Source organism: Falco rusticolus, chromosome 9 (genome assembly GCF_015220075.1).
Source record: "Falco rusticolus isolate bFalRus1 chromosome 9, bFalRus1.pri, whole genome shotgun sequence".
Taxonomy (NCBI): Eukaryota; Metazoa; Chordata; class Aves; order Falconiformes; family Falconidae; genus Falco; species Falco rusticolus.
Window position 1 is genome coordinate 9,915,792 of NC_051195.1, and position 26,119 is coordinate 9,941,910.

General features: G+C 40.0%; 1 protein-coding gene across 7 annotated transcripts in view; it reads left to right on the forward strand.

The window, feature by feature from the left end:
- ZMIZ1 (zinc finger MIZ-type containing 1) overlaps nt 1-26,119 on the forward strand; it is a 357,468-nt gene that overhangs the window by 154,225 nt on the left and 177,124 nt on the right. Inside the window, exon 4 of one of the 7 annotated variants that reach the window (XM_037399105.1) lies at nt 18,407-18,539. The exons of the other annotated variants lie outside the window; for them this stretch is intronic. The gene's annotated coding sequence lies outside the window, so the exon portion shown is untranslated. The remainder of the gene's footprint in view (nt 1-18,406; nt 18,540-26,119) is intronic. 7 annotated transcript variants of the gene reach the window in all.

Consider the following 26,119-nt stretch of genomic DNA (forward strand, 5'->3'; position numbering starts at 1 on the left):
AGTGCTGTTGTATAATGCTCAGTGATAAAATGTCTGCAAGTTCTGGTCCCTTGTGCATTACCTACAGTTACGAAAAGGGAAACATGCTCATATCCTTATGACAACAAAGAAATCAGTAGGCTCTGTTTTTATATAAAATAACTAGATTTTATGTGTTTAAATAAAAGTGCTTAACTTCAGTCTTGATGTTACTTTGCGGAGTGCTTAGTGTTAACTTAATTACGTATGGTACCGCAGTCCAGACTCAGAGCTATAATGCCAATCAAATAACTAAAAAAGGACTAGTCGTGTCGTGGAGATTGAGCCAGCTCCAGGAACTCCAAGTGCTGGAGACTCGTAAGTCAAAGGATCTTGGCAAAAACTCTCTTTTGTGACAAGAGTTAGAAGTAGGTATTTTTGTGATTGATTGGCCTATTCTGACCAGGGTATGTAGGTTCAGTTTTGGCTGTATCGACTCTCCTGTGTGGTTTTTGGGAAATCACTGGATCATTCTATGATTTCGTGTTTGCCCTACCAACAGAGGTGAAACTATTTTTCTCCTGCCAGTTGACAGTCTTGAAAGTAGAGCTTGGGCCTGTAAAGACTTCAGCAGCAGATGGACTTGGATCTTTTAAACATGTCTGAACATTATTCAAATGTGGTCTTCCAGTATCGCTGTAACACAAGGAAGACTTCTGTTATGCTTTTTTTGCATTCTAAAAAAGGTTACAGCTGCACTTGAAAGATTCAGAAATGGAACTGGTTCCCCTGATCCCAGCTATCATGTTGTTGGTAATGATGCTGTTTTGTCAAAGCAGAAGAGCTGCTCATGTTAGTGCCGGTCCCACAGGCTGGTGCTGCACACCTTTTCTCTTCAAACAGAAGGTATTTCTTAACAGTCGGTATATTTTCAGTCAAAAGGTTTGTCGCAGTCTCCTTAAAAATGAAAACAAAACCACAGGGATATCCAAGTTGAAAAAGCTACAGTTTGTGGCACTGCTCTGTGTGCTTTTTAATCACATTGGGCAATGTCCCAGGGGTGCCACTTTACCCTTGCAACCAACCACTGACTTAAGTAGGATTTTAATGAAGGTCCCGGTGAGGATGTAGTAAAACATCCAATAAGGGTACTAAAAATTACATTTTTGTCACTTTTAGCTCCTGTAAGGCAACAACGCCTTTTTCCAAAGGATACTTCTGGCAGCTGAGAGTCACAGCTCTTCAGGTTTTTTTCTTGCCCTCTGTCCCCACCCCTTTTTCTCAGACTTAAGCTGAGGCTTGTTTTTGTGCTTCAGCAAGTTCAACCCCCCTCCTCAGCCAGAGAACAGTTGCAGATGCTCTTTGTTAAGATCAGCTTCATCTGTTATTCTTGGAGATGGAAAAACTCCTACCCTTCCTCCCTCCCTCCAACAGTGATTACCTTCTGTAAACCTGCTTCAAAACCTCCTTGTGCTGAAGAATGTAGTATGGGATGTAGGAGGGATGGGAGAAAATGCACCGGGGAAGGTGGCGGGGGAAATGCGACTGATTCAGTGCCTGGTTATAGATACATTTCTCTAGATAGTCTACAAAGCTTTAGATCTTTACAAGCTTCCTCCCAAGTGCCTTTGTTCCTTGTATAGCTCACTTGCAAACCTGGCATGTGGAACTGTTTTATTCAAACTTTACTGAAAGACAGGATGTACCTTAGAATTAGAAATATGATGGGCTGTCAGCCGCTTCCCCAAATTCCATCAGATCTCTATAGTTCTTAATAAATGAACTGACAGCTTATTAACCAGATGGTACAACAGGAGCTTCGTTCTGTTGTAAAGTTTTAAATCATGTTGTTCTAACAGGTATGCAATTTATCTCCACCTCTTCTTTGGGAATGAGGAATGAATAAGAAAAAGTCAATCCTCCTCCACCCCCCTGATTTCTGGCAATATTAATAAAGAATTCGAGCTATGTGTAAAGTTAAGATTGGATATCCTGCAGAAATACTATCAGGCACTGAGAAATTAAATTACTTTGCTGCCCAGGGGTAAGTGAAAACTTGGAGTGATAAAGAAGTTTAATGCTTTTTTATTTAGTTTGGTGGTCCTGGTAAACAAACACTATATCTAACAGCAAAAAAATTACTGTAATTTAGTTAGGTAAGCTACTGGATCCTAATTTAAGTCTCAGCCAAATAGAGACTTTATCATCATTGCATGTTTCACTTGGTAAAATCGGTCTGAGGATAAATCAGTAATAACTGAATGCTGTTGCTGGCTGCATATTGTTGTGCACTTATCCAAAACCCGTGTTTTTCTTCCTCAAGCTGTGGAAAACTGTTAACATCATGGAAATTACCACCGGGAATGATTCCTTTATTTATCTTTTCACTTGGAAGGTCAGATACGAGTCAAGAGAATTGGGGACTGCAGAGCTTTATCAGGTCCATGACCAGCTCCTTTACAGTAATTAAATAATACAGTGCAAGAAATGGTGCTTACAGCTGAAAACTCTCCATGTGATTTTCAGAGAATCAGGTTGGAACAAACTGAGCTGGACTGGAAAGTGCTTAACTGCAGCATTTCATTGAAGGTACTGATCTGTGTGACAGTCTGGGCACACCAAGGGGGAAATGAATCTCCCTAAATACTGGTGTGTTTTTTTTTTTTTCTGTGAGAAACCACGGAATACTTCACGAATCTGAGCTCTGTTATGCCTGGTGGCCCCCAAACAAGGTGTCTGTTAGCAGGAGATAAGGCTGCATGGCCTCGTTAAGGCTCCTGCGTGCAGGCTGCTTTGTGAGATGCTGGGGGGGCCTGGCCACCCGGCCCGTGCCACGCTGGGCATCGCGGGTGCTCCCTCGCCGTGGGGCACAGCCACGTGGGTGGCATGAGAGGGTGCTGAGCTAACAGGCAGTGGTGGTTGCGTTGTGGTAAGCTGCCATGTGGTTAATAACTTAACCGTTTGCAGAGGTTATGCTGAACTTTATTAATTCATGCATATTAATTAATGTAGTACTCATCTGTTGCATTGTGTCTGTCACCTCTGGCCAGACTTCATAGAATCTTAAACTGAACTGTTCTTTGGGTGTTGCTAATGTGTATGTATATTTTTTGTATATATGTATACATATACACATACACCCCTCATTCTCTGGCCGGTACACACGTGGGAAGTTTTCTACCTTGTTGCTTTAAATAGGAACATCATTTTCCTCAGTACTGCATTTATCACAGGCTAGCAACTATTGAGAGTTTGCTTTGAGAAGCACGAGAAGTTACCAGCTCCCTTCTAGCCATAACTGACTCCAGCTGGAAAGAAAGCCTTGCGAGAGCTGAAGTGCTGTAACGGTGTTTGTGAGAGTGACAAAGATCAAAATTTTTGTCTCATTTTATTCTCTAGAGGTGTGTGCTGTTTATTCCAAAGAGTAAGAAATGGAAAATATTGTAAAAAATGGAAAATATTGTGTGCTTTCTTCAAGTATTTTTATCAATCGGGGTTAGTTTTTTACCTTGTGTTTTAGCCTCACAATTAGATTTATAGCAGAGCAAAGATGTTTGTATGCACTCGCAACTTTTGAATCACAGCTGTGTTCTAGATGTCAAAAAAAGCCTGCCTGCGCTTAGGCGGTGTGTCCGAGGGCTTCCTCTTAGGTGGGCGAGACGTGGGTGAGATGACTGTACTGGCGTGTATCGTTCCGCTCCACCGTCCTGCCCCGGGGAAGCCTGCTGAGCCCTAGGTTGTCCCTGGTGGCCACGGTGCCAACCAACTACCAAACGCGCTTTGGTATCAGGAGTTTGGGTTGGCTCGGAGAGAACCGGAAAGCTGCAAAATTGGAAGCGATGCTTTCCTTGAAATTTGATTCTGTTTTTCCTTTGTAGGGAGGCTGCTCCATATGTGTTAGTTTTCCTAAAGTTACCATGCTGGAAACTAATTAGACCTGACCTCGGGAAAACAATAGTGAACTAAATTAGTGATTTTTCTCCCCGCCCCCTTAAGGCAGCTGTCTCATGCAGTTGTTGGCAAAGCTGAATGTTAAGCAGATTACTTCTGGGTTGGGAGTCACAACCAGTGGGAGTCTCTGGATGCTGAGATGGAGGGGTTTTGCTGTGGAACACAAGTTAAGAATGTGAGGCAGAGAAAGTACAAGCCCAGAGTCAGCTGATGCAGAGTTTTGTAGATTTCCTCTGCACCAAAATGGGATTTTCAACAGAAACATTCTGAATTTCGTGTTGAGGCTGTTTGCTGATATCCATATGTTTTGCCTTTAGAAGTAAGTGCTTTTTAGCCTAAGCAAAGCTCTCTTCTCACCCCTCCCTCTTCCCTCTCTCTCCCTTTGCAAATTTACCATCGAGATGTGAATGATTCCAGCATGTGGAGGCTCCAGTACAGTCCTCGAGCCTGAGCTTGTGCCTGACTCCATGTCACACTGAACACAGTAGCATGCCTTGCTGTTGCATCCTTAGGAAGTGTCCTGCTTAAGTGCTGGTCACTTTAATAATTAGTTTAGTGCATATGAATTTCTTCAAGGACCTTTGTAATGTTCCAATGAAATGCAAAATCCAAGTATTTTAAGTAGTATTTTAAGAAGTCATTTATCCAATTAGAGCTTTGGGCTTCGTTCTACATCCTGGTCCTTTCACGTGGTCCAAACCATTTCTTAGGACAAGCAAAGAAATTCAGTGTTAGTTTTTTTTCCTCTGTGTTAACTTAGTGATTCCGTTTATTATACATGGGCACTCACACAGATACCTAAATTATAATGTAAATTTATAATTATATTTGTAATTATAATGTAGGCTCAGGGTGGAGGGTGGATGGAGTGGGCAAATGGGGAGCACAAGAGAGAACACACACTTGTCATTATGTGTGCTAGGAAAAATTATTACAAATTTGAATATTCCATAAACATACCTTTGAAAATGGAAATTAAAAGCTAATATAACTTTATTTTTTTTAACCAGAGGGCAGTTGTTTTCTGGAGAGGAGAACAAATGAGCCACCATAATTTGGTCAATACTATTAATTAGAAGAGCCTGAAATAATCTTTTCTTCCCCTTCAGAAATGTTACGTAAATATCTTTCTGTTTTGAGAATACGCCTGGCTATTGGACTATGGAAATAATGACTATACTTTATACTATGGCAATAATAATATACATAGGAGAAATTACTATTGATTCTGATTTACTAATCAATCTCAAGGTTTGAGTATTGTGTAGAAATAACAGGGGGGTTATGGGGTTTTTCTTTTCCCTCTCCATCTTTCTAACTTCTTTATGTCCTTTCTCAAAATATTTTGTGGATGATAGCTAAGAAAATTTCTTGAATGAAAGCACATGTGAAAGAGATTAAAAACAAAAGTGAAACTCGTGAACACATAGTTGAGTAAATTATAAATTTCATCCCTTTTGTGTCAGGAAGAAGTTAATTATAGCTAATTGATAAGTTGTTTTCCGTTTCCATATTCAGATACAGCAAGTCTATTGTTCGATGCTTTCAGAAGGGATTTTGGTCCAAGGGTCTCAAAAAATTCTTTCCAACATTTCTAAGAGAAAAGATTTCACCTGCAACAAAATAAAGCAGAGAATAACTAAGCCACTTACCTAAGGGCATGTTGTAAGTCAGTACCGCAGACAGGTATTGAACTCAAGAGTCTCTGAGTTAATAAATAACAATATGTAATGATAATAAATAATAAATGCTCTGAGTCATTCTGTCTTCAACAACAAAGCTGTCAGTGGGATGAGCTTTTTCTGATAGACCTGAAAATATACTTTGGCTTTCAAAGCTGTGTTTTCGGTAAATACATGAAAAATATTAAATAAAAAATGCATGAACTTTTAAAATCTTGCCATATTGGTTGAATGAGGATAAGCACCCTCGTAGTGCATGGGTATGTCAGTAATATGTACACTTTAGAAATGCTGACCTTGGTCTTTCAGTTGGAGGTGGCTTGCTGAATGTATTCAGAACCAATTTTAGCTGAGTGGTTGGCAAAGGCCTGCTGGATCATGCTGGAATTGGCCAAAAGAGAACATGAAGTTGAATGTTAACAGTTGAAGTCTTTATTTACGTGCTTATCCAAAAATTTGGAGACACATAGACATAGTTCAGACATCTCTTAACCAGAAAGAGTTAGCCTTTACATTGCATCATGGTGAAGCACAAATGTATTTTCTGTTTATATTAAAAAACCCGCATTTAGTTACATACCTGGGGTAAAAAATGTTACATAGAAGGTGTGTAAATACCCTTAATGGAAAATTCAACAGAGAGGACTTCTAATTTAAAAATGTTTCTCTGCATTCCATACGAACTGCAAAAGTTCATAGAGCCTCAGTGTGTATTTGTTGGTAAATACCAGCACGCAAAATTTTTCAGAAAAGTAGCAGAGAGCGCCATATTTTGTCAGATTTGCCTGAAACATTTTGGATCAGAAAAGATATTTTTTAAACTATTTTTTCCTTTACTGTTAGATCTCAGAGTAGAGCTTTCTTGTCGTACCTTGTCGATCTTGAGTAGTAGTTTTATGTAACATGGGCAATTGAAGCAATTGCAGATTGTTCACTTCTATGGATAACAATCTGTAACAATGAGATTCATTGAGTCCTGAAGCAAGACCAAAGAGAACAAAACGGAGTAGAAAGGGTTAAGGTAAGCTTTTTTCCCAGACATAACCACTACAGGGAACTTGCCTATCATAGCTTTATTATGCCCATTAAAATCTTAAACCCAAAACTTTTAGAAAGAGAGAGGATAATGTGTTTTGTACAACAGAACTTTCATGCTGTCTCATAATAGGGTTAAACAGAATGTATTGCTGTATAGGGGATTTCTGTCTGTATTGGGGTCACCAGCCCTAAGAGTTCTCAGTTCAGATGAGCTGGTTTTTAGAAGCACTGATTTGCGAGTATTTCAAACTTTCACATCGCTCACGTGAGAGGTTCCATATTAAATAGAATGTGGTGAAAGAAATTTGAGTGAATTATTTGTTTGGAAAATAGTTGACCTTGAAAATGCTTTTTAAGCATTGGTGGGTTTTTCTAGTAGTGATTTACCGTTTCGTTGAGGTACTTTATCTGTACATTAAGATGAAGTAAAAATAAATAAATTAATCAGTTGTTGAACCTCTTTTTGGAAAAAGAAAAGGTTGAAGACAAGGTATTTTAACTCAGTCTTAAATATATTTATTAATGGCAAGTAGAGTAGAATTTTTTTAGCAGGTCTGGTCATCTCATGTCATTGAAGACTGAAAAGAGTATGTTTTATCTGATAAGTTGTGTATTACTCTTAGAGCTTATCCTATTCTTTTGGTGTCCAAATCACTGGGTGTATAAGAATTTGACTTTTAATTGTCACTCATGAAATTAAGATCAGTATACTGTTGCCTGCCTCTATAGAAGCAGCAGTTAATTCTTCCATTGGTAAACCATTTACCTAGATGTAGCACGTGGACATCAGTGCCTGAGAAGCTTTAATTTCTTAGTTGTGTGTAAAACTCGCTGCTCTGGAAATTTTTTTAGTACTGTTTCAAAAACTAAAAATGTATCCCCCCTCCCATTATGTTGAAGGAAATATATCCTGCACATCAACTGAAGTAGGACTGTAGGCTGGTTGTTTTAATCAACGCATGCTTTTCTGATGGATTCTGCTTATGCTAAAAAGATAAATAGTGCAACAGCTAGAGAAACATATAGCTTTCCTTTGAATTAGTCTTTTGTAACGTAAGTAAATTATCCAGTAGGTACTCAACCACAACACTTTGATAATACAGGTGTTTAAATGGTAATAGCTATTGGAATTGGAATGGGAGTGAAACAATAAAGTCGTTAGGGTGTTACAACATGAAATTAAGCTATTGCTGTTACCAAGCAATATTATTATCCTAAAGTCTGCAACTCACAGAGCAAATGAAAACAATGTAATACCCTTCTAACAGTAGTTTACATTAGGATTTAGTTTAGCCATGATGTTTGCTAGTGTTGTAATATCTTTATTAGACAGCATGCGTGATCTGGTGCAGTGTGTTGTAATACAGAAGCAATAACACAGAGCTACTGAACATCTACCTGAGTACCCGTTCCCTACACAAAAATTACCTGTTGCTCAAAAATCTCATCACATGGTGACTCTCATGTTGTGCTTAGCAAGAGTGTAGTATATGAAGAACTTTGTGCTTAATCTTTATATTACTTAATTACCTAAAGAAGACTTAGATCATCTTGACTTCTTTATGTATCCCTATAATTTTAATGAAAAATCTTGTTGTTTGATTGAAAATCTCAGCTTCCAGTTCGCTCAGTAATTGTTCCTGAGATGAAGAAGAATTTATGATGTGAAAATGACATCTATGTTTGTGAATATGATGGAGAATCAGTACTTCTAAATAATTTTACTTGAACACATCATGTGGATGTTCAGTAGGACACTGGTTTGTATTAAGCAGCTTCATTCTAACAGAACCAGCACAGGATGAGTCCAGTTGTTCAGGGGCTCATCGGCTCACTCAGAGACAATTGAAACTTCTTATATTAGATCTTTTTTTTTGTCTGAATGTGAATGTTCCCTGGTAATTTTTGCAAATATTGTAATTTTTAGACACTGAATCATCAAATGTATGCTGGTTCTGTTGTTGCTGTTGCTATTTATTAACACATCAGTGAAAAGAACAAATTTTTTTTGCTGTTTAAACTGCTTGTACTGAAACAATTCTTTCAGTTATTTATGATGTTACTAGGAGGCACCCCACCTACGACCTGGCTGCAGTTTGCTAGGCACTATACGTGCATAGATGATAAAAGGAAAAATAATTTTAAAAATACAAAGAAAATATTTTCTTTTTCAAGAACCTGCAGTTTCAGCGCAGATTAAAAAGCTACTACTGCTACTTTGGGACAGATCGTAAGCTGATAGACATTATCACAGTGTCATAGAAATAGATGGAATGAGGGCAATAAACTTTAACTCATAGATTACTTCCTTTGGTTTGTATAAATAAGAATTTTTCCATTTTAGTATTGTCCACACAAGGAATTCCCAGCCTATCTTTGAGGGGTTCACTGCAACTTTTCTTTCTAAGCAGCTCTCCATCTTTCCATGTTTTGCTTCGTGCCTGCCCCTGCTGCAGGGGGCTTGGCCTTCTGCTTATTCAGATGCAGTGTTTCTGTCTCTTGTCTTCTGCTGCCAGCCTGGGACCCCGGGGGCTTCTCCTCCCCACTCCCCCAGCACAGGGGTTGCACCCGCGCTGGGCTTTTTACAGGGAAGGCACAGGCTTACAAATTTGAGAAGGGTCGAAAGAGTTAAGAATCTGAAATCTCTCAAAGAGCAGCGACCCTGCTGCGCCCCGTCTTCCAGCAGCTTCCCTCCCTGTGCAGGGCATAAGCTAATAAATCCAGAAGATCTTACTGGCGTTGGTTTCCCTTTCCCGCACCTGCTGACAGCATGGCACAGGGAGCTCTCGCTGGCGCAGAAGCCCGACCTGCTAACTTTGGCTCAGCAGCTATGCCGCACGCCACAGGGTCCTTGGCTGCCAGAGGGAGGGGTGCTCTGCACACAGTGATGTATGAATTAATTCAGGCTTGCATGCACCACAACTTAACCCCACAGGGGGACACGGTCCTAGCTGAAGGCTGGTGCCATCCCTGTGTCACACGGCTGGATCTGCACACGTTGCGTTACAGGCTGCAGAGCCACATTATCCTCTCCTCCACCTTGCGTGCAAAGACTGAGATGGCTGAAGCATGGAGAATAATCCCTTGGTGTTCATGGGATTATTCGCATTTACAGTCAGGCCCCTGCAGCACCTCCTGTGTGGGTGCGCTGGTCTGTGCCGAGAGCCTTGAGACGCCAGCGTGGTACGAACACTGACAAGTGATACTGAAGTACGCCACAAATTCGTTGCTGAATCTTGTTGAAATCACCTTTGTTTCTGAGGGAGTAGTGCTTACTGCTGCTGTTTTGTCTGTGTGGATTAACTGGGATATTGTGGATTTAGGAAATGCAGCAATTTTTCCCTTCTGAACCCTCTCCTGTTGCACGCTCTGCTCTTTTGGTTTGTGTCCTGCTCTTTTACAGCTCTGCCCCACTCACCACTGTTTCTACAGTCGTTCTGTCTCCAGAGAAGAGAGGAGGAAAGAAAACAAATTAATCCTTTAGTGAATAGTTTGACCTGAGTGTTAAGTTTACCTCTAACACTTCAAAAGCTTCAACCTAACTTCATTTGCCACTACAGTTACTCTGCCATATGGTTCTTCGTGTGGACCCTGAAATTAAATAGCTGATTGTCGGTTTGTAACTTGTAGGGAATACAGAGATTTCTGTAGAACCAGTGTTGCTACTTGAATTATTTTAAAGAAACTTGCGTTAATAGATTTAAACAAAACTACCCTTCAGTTGGGCTGACACTACAAAATGGGTTTGTCTGTCTTTTTATCTGGGGAATCGTAGCCTTGAATCTTGACTTAACTGGCAGGAGCCAAAGAGCTACATCTCAAGGTCTGAACTGACAATGAATCTACATTCAAGTACTCTGGGCTTGTCATGATTTATATTGCTGTCTTCCTTGCATAAATGATGGCTGGTTTTGTAGTATTCTGACAATAAGTGAGTTCAGTGCAATAGCCAGTCTTCAGAATAGGGGTCAGTTGTTTGAAATTAGAAGAGGAAAGCATGTGTGTGTGAGTGCATGTACACCATATTTGTAGTCGTGCCTTAAAATTCAGTCTCTGTCTCTTCTTGGAGGCCAGTCAGGTTTGATCTAGACGAGAAAGGAAAAAAAAAAAAGTTAGAAATAAAGACGGGGGGTGGAGCGGGGGAGATAAGGGGTGGAGGGGAGGAACGAGAAAAGGCATGCCAGCTAGTGCAGCTGCAGGTTTTGAGCTTTGTAGGAACTGAAGCAAGGCTGTAGGCTGTCAGCACAAGTGAAGAGCCAGAAAAGATCTGACAGACATAAACATGACTGCTTTCTTCAGCTGTAGAAGTGCAAAGGAACAAACACAGATCTCGACGTACATCTTCCTTCTCCTTAGATAGTGTTACAAAATACATGGGTAGTCACCAAGTTTTATAACCCATCAAAGCCCAGTCACCTGGATAAAGAGGAGTATCAATTGGCTCCACCCGTTTAAACCTTTTATTTGGGAGATAATTAGAAATATCAGGCATCATGCTGGTGGCACTGCTCTTCGAAATCCTGGGATGGTTTGCATGTCACAGTGAATGTGCACGATTGCACAAATTGCTGTTAGGCAAAGGCTGAAATCACTGAGAACACCCAGGATTTCTCGGCTTTGATTCCACAACCCTTCCATGTGCAGACAGAGTCCTGTGTATTAAAACAGGCCATTTCCATAGTCCTGAGAATCTTAAAAACCTTGAAGGTAGATAAACCTAGGTCCTGTATCTTTACTCCAGCTTAATGATAGTCTTTTTTTACTTTGCCTTTTTAAAAAAAATGACATAAATGTGACAACTAAAAGAAAATAAAACACAAACATGGTTCTAAAACCACTCACCTCCTTGGAGTGAAATAAGGAGGAGGTAACCTGATTAAATGAGGGACATGGCAACTGAAAACATGATTATTTCCTGCTTGAAGAATTTTAAAACATTGTAGTACATTTGAGTTTGGAAAACTGGCTTTCCCTTCAGGAAGGGTTTGCTCCCTGCTGCTCTGCAAAAACAGTGGAAAAGAGAAATCTTTTCAAGTCACTATTTCCACTGAAAATAGAAAAACTTACGATGCCTAGTTTCCATTTTCCTCTTTGTTGTTGTTGTTATTGCTGGGGATCTCAAAATTCCTGATTTCTTTTCCTGAGTGAAGCCCGTAAGGTAACCAGATAAGAACTTAGGAGACGACATGTGGGAGAGCAAGAGAGAAGGAAGGAGAAGAGGGAGAGAGAGAAAACATCTGGACTTCATGGATCAAAGGAGTAAACAAGTTTCTGTGGTATATGTTTTTTTGGAAATGTTTGTAAGAATCTGTTTCAAGTACCCTGTTCAGTCGCCTTCGGTAACGATACGCAGCAATAATTGCATGGCAAGCTGCAGTGGGCAAGAGGAGCAGCCGTTCCCCGTGTGCCACCTTCCTGGCAAGCTGAGCCCTTTCTGCGTCCTCTCTCCTGACACACGTTTAGTTACGCTTATTTTTAACATGACTGAGATAAGTAGAAAAACTTGGGGTGTAGATGTACAAAGCGAATCATATCTGTATGCAAAGAACCCTTTAATAACTCTGCTCCTTGTTTCTGTGAGCAGCGGGGATGTACTCGGCCTTGCAGATGGAGGTGAGTGGCCAGCACCCAGCAGATGAGAGGAGGCAGAGAAAGTTGTTGCACTGGTAATTCTGCCTGTCAGTGTTCATGAAAACTTATTTTAAAAACAAGCACATACCCACACATCTTAATTGTGCTTTCAAAGTGCCCATTTACTTAAGGAAGCAGGGGGAGAGGGAAGCTCTTAGGTGTCTTATTAGCAGGTCAGTAGTGTCCAAATTGCCACTTCACTAGGAAAAAGTGCGAGCAAAACATTTATTTCTGAATTATTCTCTGTGGAGAAGGTCTTAAAGAGTAAAGAAATGCAGTCACACTGTTGATTAATTTGCCCAGTGCTGTAATTATTGTGAAATATCAACGTAACTTTCTTTCTTTCCCTCTCTTAGTTGCACATTGTGGTTTTACTGGTACTACAGAAACCCTGATTATATTACCCTGGCATTCTCGGGGACTGTTAAGCAGGAGTTTTCTCTCTTTTGCTCTAAAACTCATCTAAATGGAAAACACATTGTCTTCATTATATGCCAGTGTTGAATGAACAGAGTTGCCATAGCAACAGCCATCTGAGGCCTTGCTGATTTCAGGCCAGTGAATGGGGTAGACAAACAAAGTACCTTCAAAACCAGAAGGGAACAATTGCTATTCATTCAAGCCAGGTTTAAGATCAGCAAATGTCTTTAGCAAAAGAAATGCAGATAAGAAAGTATCAGACATGGCCAGAGAAGAATAACAGAAAATTATCATAATCTTAAACTTTCCTGCCTGGTGGTGTAGCATGAAAGATGATTCTTAAGGTAAAAAAATTCAGGGAGGGCTGAAGAGACAACCCAGGATTTGCCCCCAACCTGACGCAGCGGTGTAAGTGTCGGGAGCTGGTGTGCAGAGCTCCCAGTGCTGGCAGTCATGCCGGTGGGCGCCGAAGGACAGCCCGGCTGGGGCAGGGCAGGGGTGGCAGCAGTGCCCATGGGTGCCAGGGGCAGGCTCTGCTGCAGCGGCTCACGCTGAGGGGAGAAGGAGCATCTTGCATGTCCAAGGTTATTACCGAAGAGCTACATGACATGACTTCAGTCATGAGCCCCTACAGATTAGTCAACAGCGCTTGAAGGTAGTCGGAGCCCCGATATGTTTGTTTCACCATTTTGTTGCTCCTGAAAGACTGTGATATGCAGCTTTATGTATGACATGGTTGACATATTCAACATAAAACGCAGTTAGACTTAATATATATTCACATAAAGTGCCAAGAAACCGACTGTGAAATGTTTGCCTTGAATTAGAGATGAGGTGCATGTATGTCTGTTTGTCTGGTATGTGTAACTGTGTTTTCTTTCTCCTTAGTCCTGCACAAAAATTTAATAATGATTTTATGACTAAAGTACCATTGCTGATCTCAGTGTTGTCTAACGTGTAGAGACACAAAGAGGCAGGGGCAAGAAAATGAGCATACGCAGGTCGCGTATTGTGTTGGCAGTGTGCTTATAAGGTTTCTTTTGAGAGCGGTGGGCCGATGAAAGGCTCTCTCCTGGCCCCTGTGTTGGGTTTGACAATAGCCGTCACGTGCAGAGGCTGCATTGCAAACAGCCGGTGCAGCAACGGGAGGAAAAGGGCAGGAGCAGGTTCAGGAGTGGGATTGCTTATGGGAGGCTGTGCCATCTTTTACCTAAGTGAGCACTCTGGGTTGGAGGCTACCTCAGGCGATCTGCTGGATCACTGAATCCCTTTCTAGGAGGTCCTGGAGAAATTAATCTGTGTATTTATTTTTCTGTTAGGTAGCTTAAGAAAGGGGAAGTTGCAACAATACATAAGACACACAACTTGCTACTGTCTAGGCACATTAGTCAGCGTGATAATATAAACTGTGTGCTGTACCAGCTGGGAAGTTGGAGCCAAGGTGCCCTTGTGAGAGAGATCAAACCCCTCGCTAATAATAGGAAAATTGTTATCTTGGGAAGCTGGTCTTGAAGGTGGAGTCTGTCAAATTTCACCTGTTTTCACTATTACATTTTATGTAGCCTGTGTATGTGAAGGAAGGACTATAATAATTAGTGGTCAGCTGTGAATGTCAAGGAAACTCTTTTAACAGTGACATGATACTGGCAATACCTATCACCATACAGCATATTTTCAGGCTGTTCACCAAAGCCTATTCCTGTGTTAATCATTCTTACAAAATGGGAATGGTGAAACGTGGTAAATTTTTCACTAGTTAAGTTTCTGTTAGCGTAATGGGTATTTTATTTGTTTGTCAGAATGAGGGGAAATACTTGAAGTACAAGGCAATGTTTCCCCTAGAACTTACATGAATTTGGACTGAGGAAATATTTCAAGGATAATGCTGAAATACAAATCACCTCACCTTGAATAAAACCTTGTTTGCTGGTTGGTTATGAATAGAGAGGATAGGCAAGACTTAAATCCTGGCGACAAAATTATTAGTCAGGAGGATGAAGAGAAATTAAAGACCGATATGTTGAGTCTAGAAGACAACTAAATGGGAATGTGGTGCATAATATGAAGTAAGGAATAGTACGGAGGTGAATCAAACATCTTTTAGTCTTTCTTCATAGTATAAGGACAAAGATGGATTTGCTGAAACTGAAAAGCAAAAGGTAAATACATCTAATACAAGTGATGAGTAACACAGAGAATGCCATCGTTGCAAGGCTGAGATGGTAGGCAGTTCATTTTATTTGTGTGTGTATAATATATATATGTGTGTATTTTATATACACGCACCAATTTAAGCTTCCACATCAGTTCCGTTAATTAGATTTGTTGTCTTATTAGTAAAACCTAAATTAATGAAGTTGGATCTAAATTGTAGATAACAAAGTCTTCTCACTTTTATAATGCAAGGGTATTGCCGGATTGTGGGCTGTAGCCTTCAATAGGTGTGGCGCTGATTGCTCTGAAGATACAATCCTGCAATACCTTCCTTGCTGCTTTTGTTTATGAAAGTTGCCAAGAGGCGCACACAAACAAAGGATTTTATTTTCTTGTTGGTGATACTATTATTATACTGTGAAATCACAGTGCTCTCTGAGGCTTTGGATCCCTTCTAGCTTTATCAGAGAGCAATGCACAGTGCTGTGTGCAGCGTTGTAAGCAGACCCAGATTTGCTCTGTATTTACCATATTACCAATTAGCAGCCTGATGAGCATTGTGCCTCGTGAGAATTTTTGTGGACTGACCGTGGACAGTTTGAATGTGTACTCCTAACTATATTTTCTGAGAAATTCGAATGGATTTGATGTGTTTCTTAAAAAACATATATGTAAAGCAGAACTTCATACGTTTGTATTACTTAGATTGTGATGAATGGTGTGTTTTTCCTCTACTTCCAAGGAATTAACAATTACTCTGAAAAAGCTGTGTTACTAACAGGTTCTAGAGGCAAAGTATGTAAGCTGGTGCATGCAGGGTTGTGGCTCAGTCTGTTGTGATAACTGGATGAGGTTTACAACTTTCAGATATTTCCAGGCATAGCTGTGGAGTTTGTTTTGGGCCTCTACCGACGCCTCTTGCACAAAGCTGTACTGAGGACCAGCACACCTAATCCCTTGGGTCATCATTTGCATATCCTGGGGGAAGTTACACATTTAGTCCATGGAAGGTAGGTGAAATGCGTGGAAGAGCTGGCCTGTGTTCTAGACCCTACCGTTGCTCATGATGTGAGCTTGGATACTGGAAGCATTTAAGCTTCCTCAACAGCGGTGCTTATACAGCAGTTAGGGCCTGCCTTTTCCAAAGCTTTCCTCACCTTTCCGTACAAATGATTAACGGAGCTCAGGACGTGGTTCCTGTGTCTTCAGCAGTTTGTGCTTTCTACTTGTGTGCTCTGGTGTTAGCGCGCTTAAGCCTCATCTACTACAAAGGCAGAGTTACTAAGAGATAGCGTTACAGGTTGAGTAGCTGGGTAAGATGATGGACGTGTGCCTTGGAAGCAGTCATTAGGCAGATGTTTCATTTTCCTGTGTGGGATCTTGGTTAGATGTGGAGCTTCACTGAAAAATTACTTGACTAGGTAAAATAGTTATGGACAGCTTTTGAGTGCTCTTCTTTTTTCATGTTTTAGCAGGGAATTAGTTACCAGATTGTAGAATGTTTTAATGCTTTGGGTAATGAGCAGCAGGAATAGTAAAAAGAATAGTTAACTTGGAGCAGTTCTAAATGTTAGACATTTCTCCTGTTGCTAAATATGATCTGGAGAATGAAATCAGTGGTTCTTTTTAGCAAAGCATGCTGAGAGCGTTCTAAGAGGCACAGCAAGTGAAACAATCCAAAACGTAGCAGTAAGATCACTTTTATTTCCTTATTGCAGTGATGTCCTGCCTCATTTGGTTGCCTTACTGCTTCAGCAGGGTTCAGTAGTTTCCATGTTACGTTCCAGTGCTCTCAATCCCAGAGACACTGGGGAGGAGTGTCCAGAGAGAAGCCCTTTCTGAAGAAGGGGAGCCCTGCTAAAGGCATGATCACCAAACTTCTTTGATTGAAATAGAAGGAAGTCGCTCCTAACTCCTCTAAACAGGCTGCTGTGTCCAGTCCCCAGGAACCTGTAATAGGACAGGATCATCTGGATCATTGAAGCTAGCCCTCTGCAGAAACAGGCAGCCATATCATGATTCGTGACTCATAGACATTGGAGGTTTTACTTCATGTATTGTGCTTGTGTCTGATCCATCGCGGAATAAAATGGGAGCCAGCAAACTGTTGATATCTCTGTAGGGTGAAAGCGCTCATGGTTTCACTGCTTAGGTTCTACGAGGTGACACTGAAGATGTCAACCTGTGGGAACTTTTAAATTCTCTTTGCATAGTATCCCAGTAACTTCTGAGTTTATTTTCTAATATAATAACTTGTAGAGAACCTTAGGATGTGTTTTATGTGTAGAACATAGGAGACTTTACAAAAGTTTGTGGCCAGGCTCTCTCTGACAGTCTTGAAATACTGCGTTGTTCCTGTTCCCAAAGGGACGGTCTGAATAAACAAGGTATGGGGGTAAAGGGAAAGTGTTTCTCCAGGATTATATTGTAGCCTGGAGATGAAACTGGAAAGGTAGTGTATTTATCCAGCTGTAACGAATGTGAATAACTTGGAGGCCTGAACTCATTAGGAAGCTACTTGAGGTGGATTCTATCACAGAAGATGAAGGGTAAAGGGATGAGAATTCCTTGCTAATGGAAAGGACGCGTTTTCAGTAAGGGAATACAAAATTACGTGGCAGCCAAGTGGTAGGCATGGCCTGAGCATAAATGATAGCGCACTGTTATTCCGTGGTTGACCTACTGGTGGTTTTCTGGGCAAGCAATGAATAGAGGAGTTGTCTGTTTTCTTGAAGTGACCCCTCTCATCCGGGAGGCTGTTTGACACTATCAGAATGAAGACATTGCCCGTTGCTGCTGCTTCTCATTCTTCTTTGGAATGTGGATAGGAACTGGAGATAAATACTTGTCCAAAGTATTTTCTTATTTACCGAGACCTCTTCTAACTTACTGACTCGTACCATCACCCCCGACATGCTTATGCATGTGTGTACCTTATCAAACACAGATTTAATCTATGAAGAACAGTTATTTCCCAGGAATTACATTGCTGCCTTCAAGTGTGATGAAAGAAAATAATTGGAGTAGAATTTGTTTTCTTTCTATTAAGAAAATATAGTTTACTTGGGTGTGTGTCAGTGTTGGGTGAGAACTACATAAGCTGCAATTTATTGTGACTTTGTAAAGAGACTAACAACAAGTTACTATGTCCTTCTCTTGTTTTTGGTTTGGCTTGGCTTTTTTTAAACAACTTTGTGAATACAAACTTTTGCCTTGGTGTTTGTTTTAAATATTCACATTAAATAATATTCATATTTATGAATTATGGAAAGCATCCAGAAACATGCTCCAAATAAGATAGCAGTGAGAAACAGTGGGAGTTTCAGGGTAGAGGAAAGAGCTCTCGTGTTCCCAAAGTGGTGCTGAAAGCTGCTGTTATATACTATGACAAGAAGAAAGATCTGATTTGCGAAAAGCACAGCTTCACGGCAGTTGTAATATGGGAAGGTTGGGCAAGCCTGAATAAGCTCCTCCTCTTTGGATGAACCTCGTGCTCACGTTAATGTTCCCAAAGATCCGTATGCACGTACATGCTCCCCATTGCATAGAGCTCCGATTATCTCTCCTGGCAGGGAGAAGAGCCAAGTTACTATCTGTCCAGAATTTTTCAAAGCTTGTGCTTCAAGCTATCTTCTCTGGGTATCTGACATCTTCCTGCTTCATTGCTGACTCCAGCACACCACTTACTGTGAGAATCAAAACAAGGTAATTATCATCTGATTTCAGTGGATCTAAGTAGAAGTAAAAAATATGTGTATGTGTAGTGTAAAGAAAAATGTTTTTGACTAAGTCTATGAAGTCTTAGCATTTTAAGATGCTGTTAGATATACAAGTGTACGTAAATGAATTAAAAATAGGCAGCAGAATAAAAGCTAAGAAGAGTTTCTTATTGACATGACTAGAAGAGTTTAGTTAAGATCACTCAACTAACGCTCTTTATTTACAAGTATCAAATTCTGCAAGAAAAGAAAAAAATGTGGATTCCCATATGTTTATGATAATATTGGTAAAAACCAGAGCACCTTTCCAGTGCTGTCACTACCAGTCTCAAGACTCAAAAGCCCGGGTGGCTTTTCAAGGCTACTGGATGAAGCACACGAGCACTGTGTGCAGTAGCCATGTGGCAGTGGCCATGTCTACTACCTGTTAAGCTGGAGGACCCGAACACCTCTGAACATTCAGAAGGCTACCGGTATTTAGCAGTGCAGTTGTAGAAGCCCTAGATGTGCATATACTTCTTTATACCTCCAGCTGATGCTAAAGAAAATAGGAACGAGCCTAATAGCTAAAGCTAAATCAAATTATAAATCGTTTTATTCAATTCTGTTTCCATTTAAAAATTAATTTGGTTTAGCGATAGGCATGTGACTGCAAGCCCTGAAGACTGAAATGTTCTTTATCTGCACAGCAAGCACACAACTGCCTTGACCCTTATCTAGAGGGACTCTTTAATCTGTTAATTCAGTTTTTATGCCCATTCAGTTCTTGACCTCTTTGACTCAACTTCCAGTTAGTGACAGTCGTGATGGTTGTTTCTGTGATGGAGACACCTGCCCATTAACAATGGGACTGAGCTGAACAACCTTTCTCTTCTCATTTAGGCCACTAAACAGGCAGATGGTGACAACATTTGGTCACCACTGATTGGGCTTGCATTTGAACCCTTGACCTAAAGGTGAAGGCCACTGTATCCTATTAGGAATATGAGCCATCACATTTAGTTTTAGTTGTGATACCTAGCCTGGGATGTGTGTGAAGTCAAACACTTCACAGATACGTGAAGGAGAGGAGGACATTTTTCTTCCATCTGTTCTGTCTTTTGTTGTTACATGTTGTAGTTAACTCTGTCAGCTCTTCATGTTAGCAGTCTCTTGCTTAGTATGTCTCGTGTTACTGAAAAGTAAGTATCAACCAAGTCACACTCCAAGATCCTATCTCGGGAACAGTTCCCCGTTGTAAAACACAATCTTCCCCCCCCTGCCCCCCCTCATACTGTTGCGGTCATTTTTGCTTACATGATTAGTAAATAGTTTTCCTGAGGGATGTTTTTTCCTATTAAACAGTGACCTCTGCAATTCTCTTGCTATGCAGGCTCTGACTGGCCCACCTACAGCACACCACTTTTTCTTCAGTGTCGTTGTACCTGTTGGTATCTTTAAATTTAATGTGAGATTAACTATCAATATCCAGTACTGTGCCACTACTTTCATTCTGTGGCTTCTAATTACATAATTTGCTCTGTCCCTTTCCTCTTTGCTTGTAGAACTCCGTATGTTTTTTGAAGGCCAAAAGATTAAAAGATTGTGATTTTTTCTTTCTTGAAAACCTCAGTCAAACAGGTTGGGGGTGGCAGGGGAAGCATTACTAATCCACGGCTTCTAAAGTATGAATGTGTTTCTATCTAGATGTAACAAAGATACGCAAATTATTTAGCCCTGCAAAGAACTGCCATCAGGAGGTGACAAAATGTGGTCTCTTAAGAAGTTAGAAAATACCCTGAGGCTTACGCTACAAGTACTGCTACCAGGCATGCTACAAAAGTCACAGTTGCTTTAAGTTGCTGATGGATCAGCAGGTTTATAGTATGAAACAACAGGATACAGAATTGCTCTATCTGCCTGTTTGATCATGTGCACAGCATTTTATCTGCTTAGGTGGTGTCTGGATCTCTTCATTTAGATATCATTTCCAGTTTTAGTAGTTTTAGTCTTATAAATATGGACAACAGAATAAAGCAGGTTTAAAGATTAGAGGCGAGCATTTCAAAGCATGTAATAAGAGGGCAAACATTGTTAGATGAGTTTGTATTTGATGTCTGTTTATTAAACTCTTACTCGTGTTAACTACCCCTGTGTCTGAGCCTAGGCATTCTCCGTTACCGAGCAAAATAGCCCTTCTGTACGGCTTCAGTGCGTACGTGATGCAGGGACCTTCTGTGACTGCACGGTAGTGCTGGGGCTTCCCGAAGCAGCCAGTCAGTGCCAGTTCTCTGGCCCATCGCTGTCGCGCAGACCCACGCAGTCTGCTCTTGCTTCGCACTACCTGATGCTGCATTATGAGGAGCACGGTACAGTAATTGTACTCCCAGCAGATCAGACCACCTATGAAGATAAAGAAGCGCTAGCTGACAAAGGTTAGTTACGCATGCTCCCTTGTGGAATCTCACTAGAGGGCACTCCTGGTTTTAGCATTAAAAAGATCCTCCAGCCAGCTTTATTTTCTTTGCTGGTACTGGAGCAAGCCACCTGAGTGGCTTTGGAGACTCCACCATGACTGCGGAGACTGAAAAACCTTGGAAAGCAAATCGCCTCACAAACAAGAAAGTCTTGGGAGACGCTTTCGCAGGAAGAAGAGAATTGAACCTTAAAAGATTCTAAGTGTATGGAGACATCCAGAGCTGGAGGATTTGGATATGGGTTTTTGTGATTCAGTTTTTGCAAAAAAAAATATTGGGATCTGGCATAACTAACTGTATTTGTGATGTAGATGCCTGTAAGGAAATGGTAAGGAAATTTTTGCTGGCTTGTCACACCGATCATGCTGTCTCAACCGTTATGTTTGCACCAAGCAAGGACTCGGCCTTCCTGCTTCCTTAATTATTAACACACAGTTGAATGTTAACAAGAGTAACTGAAAATTGGTCTTAGTGGGCAGAAATGATGTTCAATGAGGAATCTAATGTAAGAATGAGACCAAGCTGCTAAATTCTGAAGGGAGCAGACCCAGATTTGCAGTTTGTCTTAAATTGTGACTAAGGGAAAACAGGGGGTTTAGGCTGCCATTAGTGGATATATGACTTTTTTGGAAACAAATTTTGAGCTTTCAAACTCATTAGGAGCTGCTTTTTTTGTTTAATAACACAGCTCATCCAGATGTCAATAATTAGGTAAAATAGTGTATCATCTTGATTGCCCAGTGGTTGGTAATCAGTGTAGAGCTAAGGACAGCTCTGTAAACAGCGGTTGGTGTATTGCAGGCTGCCTTTGCAGGAGCTGTGAGCCATTTGAAGGGAAAAGATGCACAAGGACAGCAAAGCAGCCAGCCACCAGCAAATGAGAAGTGCAGGGGTTATGTTAGCAAAGGTGAGATGAGGTGGTGGCCTGTCTGTTCCTGGGAATTCATTACATGCCTGCATGTCCCAAGAAGGGTGATAAGGAAGATATGTGCCCAAGATTTGCAATTCTGTTTACTGTCAAAGCTGTAAATCAGTAGAACTCTCCTCTATTAAGGCTAGGCCAGGGCAAACAAGAATGTGCTAATGGTCTTGCCCAAAGTGTCATGTTCTTCATGCTCTCTTTAAAAATTTGCACTAGAATAAGCTCTCTGATAAGGACAAAAAACCTAAGTAATCTCAGTCTTGTAATTTTTTAAAATAATTAAAGGGGGTAATACTTCATACTGGACTCTAGGCTTGTTTTGTTTCAGGATGCTCATCTACGTGAGCTTTGGTAATTTGTCTTTATGCATAGCTGAGAGGTGTATTTAAGAAGAACGCTTGTATTGCAATATACTTCATCTAGATACTTTTATGTTACCTGTGTGATTGGGCTAATAGAGTAGTTCATAATTTTTATGTATCTGTTCCCATAACACCCTAGGAAAGTGTATTATTGCTATTCCACGACTGTTAAACAAGTATATAGGAAGACCCTATGAGTTGCCCAGGCTTCCATGGGAGGAACAACAGAGGAGTTGAATGCAGCTTCCCAGATCCCTTGACTAGAGTCTAAGTAATGGATAAATTCCTCCTGTTTTATTTCTTCTGGAAAAAATTGTTCATTTGCACATGTTAGTGTAGAGAATGAGGCTTACGTAAATTACTGAACGTATTACATAAAATACCCATGTCCTACAAAACTCAGTCCCTCGGAAAGGTCTCTACCATATTTATTTTTATCAATTTTTGGAAGTGAGTACACTTACATTTTACTAATGGGCAAGTGAAATGTGACTTATTTACATACACTTTACAATAAATTATAATGTACAGGTCTTATTATGTAAGAAACCCTTCCAATATTTTTGTAGTGAGAAACCAAAGATCATGTAATAACTAAGGACTCTGTTATCACATACTTTTAATTCTACCCTAGTTAAAATTAATGTGCTTCGTAACATTAGCACACAATTTCAGAAGTGTCGAGGATACAAATAAGGCAGGGACTAAAGAGTCTGCATCATCCTCAAAGTCAGCAAAGGCTCTGGTTTCTGAAGAAATTATCTAGACTTGCTCTGTAATCAATGGACAGAAACAGGTATCTCCAGAGAGCGATTTGTGCCACCAGTTTTTGACATCTGTCTTAGCAAGGGACAAATTGCCCTCTGAAAGTACCACTCTCCATTGACTATTGATGGAACCCAGATGATTAGCTTAGGCTAAAGCCTCCCTATGAGATGGCTAACATTAAGAATCCATACCAAAGTAATTTCTGAAAACGTGAAAGTAGAATTGTTGGCCCTTTTGCTAAGGTAGGAGGAAAGTCACTAACCAAACCAAAAGTTTCTTTTCTTTTTTCTTTTTTTCTTTTTTTTTTTTCTGTGCAGAAATCTCTAAAGAACCTAAAAGGGTGAGTTAACCATATCACCATATTACCTTATTCTACTGATAGTAAATTAAATGAATTCTCTTACTGTTTGGGGGTTTTGAAAGCTTTACTTGCCCTTAAAATATTTTTTACACCACCATATAGAAATGGAAGACTGGTACTTTCTACTATGGGCTAAAATGTGGAGGGGAATTTGAGCTGTGTGTTTTGGTTTATAATTGTTGGATTTTGGATGCATCGTCATGTATCAGGAAAAAAAAAGCTTTTTTGATTCTATAAAACACAAATTTAGGGGGCTATTCCATGCCATACACTTTCTAATACCTATGTTAGGATACCTGTTCCAAAATAGAAGCCAAAGATGACAGCAGAGCTGCACGATCTGTTAACCCAGTGCCTACAGACCTAAATTAATTACACAGCCCAGCAGGTACTACCTGTACATACAAAGTTGAATGTCTCGTTTCTGAAGGGGGAGCAAATGCTTTCATTTTTCTTAGCTGTTGTGGCGCTTGTGTGTATGTTTGAAAGTAAAATTACTTTTTCTACTGATTTGTCTTTTTTTCTTTTATATTGGACAAAATATTTATTGTTTCCTTTTTCTAGTAGAGCTTGAAATTAATTTTTTAACTACATTTCTTAGTGCAAAATCCATGACCACAGTGCTCAAAGAGAACTATTTTCTTTTTTAGCTGAGGCTCTACAGAGTGCATGAAGGTTTTTACATAGATTTCAGGTTTGTTTTCTACAAAGCCACTGGTGCATGTGCATTTTCTTTAATTGCTGTTTTAAAAAGTTTAAGTAACCAGCTCAAACCTGACATAATTATATACATAGTACTCAAATTGCAGTAGCGTGAAACAGCATGCTATTTTGTTATATTTAAATTTTCAGCAGTACCATATCATTAATTCCATTTTTTTTCACGGGAACTTTAATTACTCTGTGTGCATTTTATTTATATTTTAAGGTCTCTATGCTGTTTTCTCAACAAAGCTCTAAGAATTTTAAGGAGTGAAAAGCTCTTAGTAGTATGACTGTCATAATTTGCCTGTAAAAATACGGATTCTTTATTTTTCAAAAATGGCTTCAAATGGAAACTTGCTTCAGCCCATGAGACAGAATTCCGGGGGTGCTGCAAACTCAGTCATGGGTTTGGTAATCTATTTATGTTTGTTTGGAGAGTTAGGGCTTCTTTTTGTTGATGCAGTCTGCCTGATAATAAAGATTATGCAGTCAAAACACTGCACAACAGTGGACAGCTCTGTTCATGATATACGTCTCGATTTTTTTGCAGAGTTATCAATAGTTAAAGTGGCCTTGCTTTTGTTTTGTAGGTGAAAATAGCTCCAAAGTACAGAAATGAAGTATGTGCTGAAAAAACATAGACGCTTTGCATAGTAATTTTTCTATCTGTAATTCTAAGTGATAGAGCTGCTTTTTATCGTGGGTTTTAAAGGGCTCTTTATCGTGGGTTTTATGGTGTTAGTTTTAGGAGGCGATACTCCTACCTCTATTGACTTTTAAATATCACACAAAGAGCATCATTTTGCATCACAGTGATAGCTAGTGGAAGGAAATAATATTACAACTTGTGAGGAATTGGTGTTGAAAAACAGCATTTCTTGGTGAAGAACAGTAAATGTCAGAATACTTCCGAGGGTGGTGGAGGGGGCGGGGAGCAGCCTTGAAAGCTGAAAAGGAATTCTTCATGACTAAGAGCATCTTCGTAAAAATTAGGTTTTGTATTTCTATTGATCAGAGTAAGCTGGATAGTTCTAGGGGTAATTAAACCTGGGACAGAGAGACAGCTTTATGGTATTGTGCCTAGTTCATTTTTCACCAAAAATCATTATCTTAAAAATAAATATTTACATTTGTGTTCAATATTTCTGTTGGGAAACATAGATCTGTAGTAACAGACTTGTTTTGAGACCTGCGCAAACAGGAATTGCATTTCCCAGCAGATTTTGGACAGAAAACGGTAGTAAATTATCTGGCCATAGGTACTTCATGCAAAGTGTCAGTAATTAAGAGTCACAAAAGCCGGTGGATGCCTTGGTGTTTAGGTTTTCAAGCCAAAACATCTTAAAGAAACCTAATTTCAGAAAGCAGAGAGCACCAGTCTTTTGAGGATGTGTCACGTCAAGTACCACCAAATCTGGATACTTGAACTCATTCCGTTTTTCTGATAGCTTGCCCTGCTCTGAGCAGTAGTTAGCTTTGTCCTCGGTTTTGGAGAAAATACTGTATTTGCCCTGCTAAAATTGCAGCAACTTTTTTTAAGGAGGAAAAGTTTAAGCATAGCTGTTAGCAGAATCATGATGAGCATTTTTGTAGGCTCCCTTAAGTGCAGACAATGTATTCTGGTTAATATTTTGAATATTTGATGCAAAAATGCAAATTACTAAAATACTCTGCATCAGGTCTTCCATTTAGCATTATCCTTTCACACTGTGGAGTAAACTAATGAATTACAGCATGATTACATAGCACATAATTAACTTTGTAATTAATATGCAACTGCCACTTAAACTAAAGTACTGCTTATAAAGATGTACGGCAACAGTAAATCACAGGTCAGAAGTAGCACTTTGGAATTTTCAAAAGAATGAGACTAAATGCAGAATCACTTACAGCAGCAGAGTAAGTTAATTAAAAAGCAGATTAATTGTGAATGTCCTGTTTAATTTTAAATACCTTTGCTATTTCTTTTCCCAGAAGAAAGAAAAAGTTTAA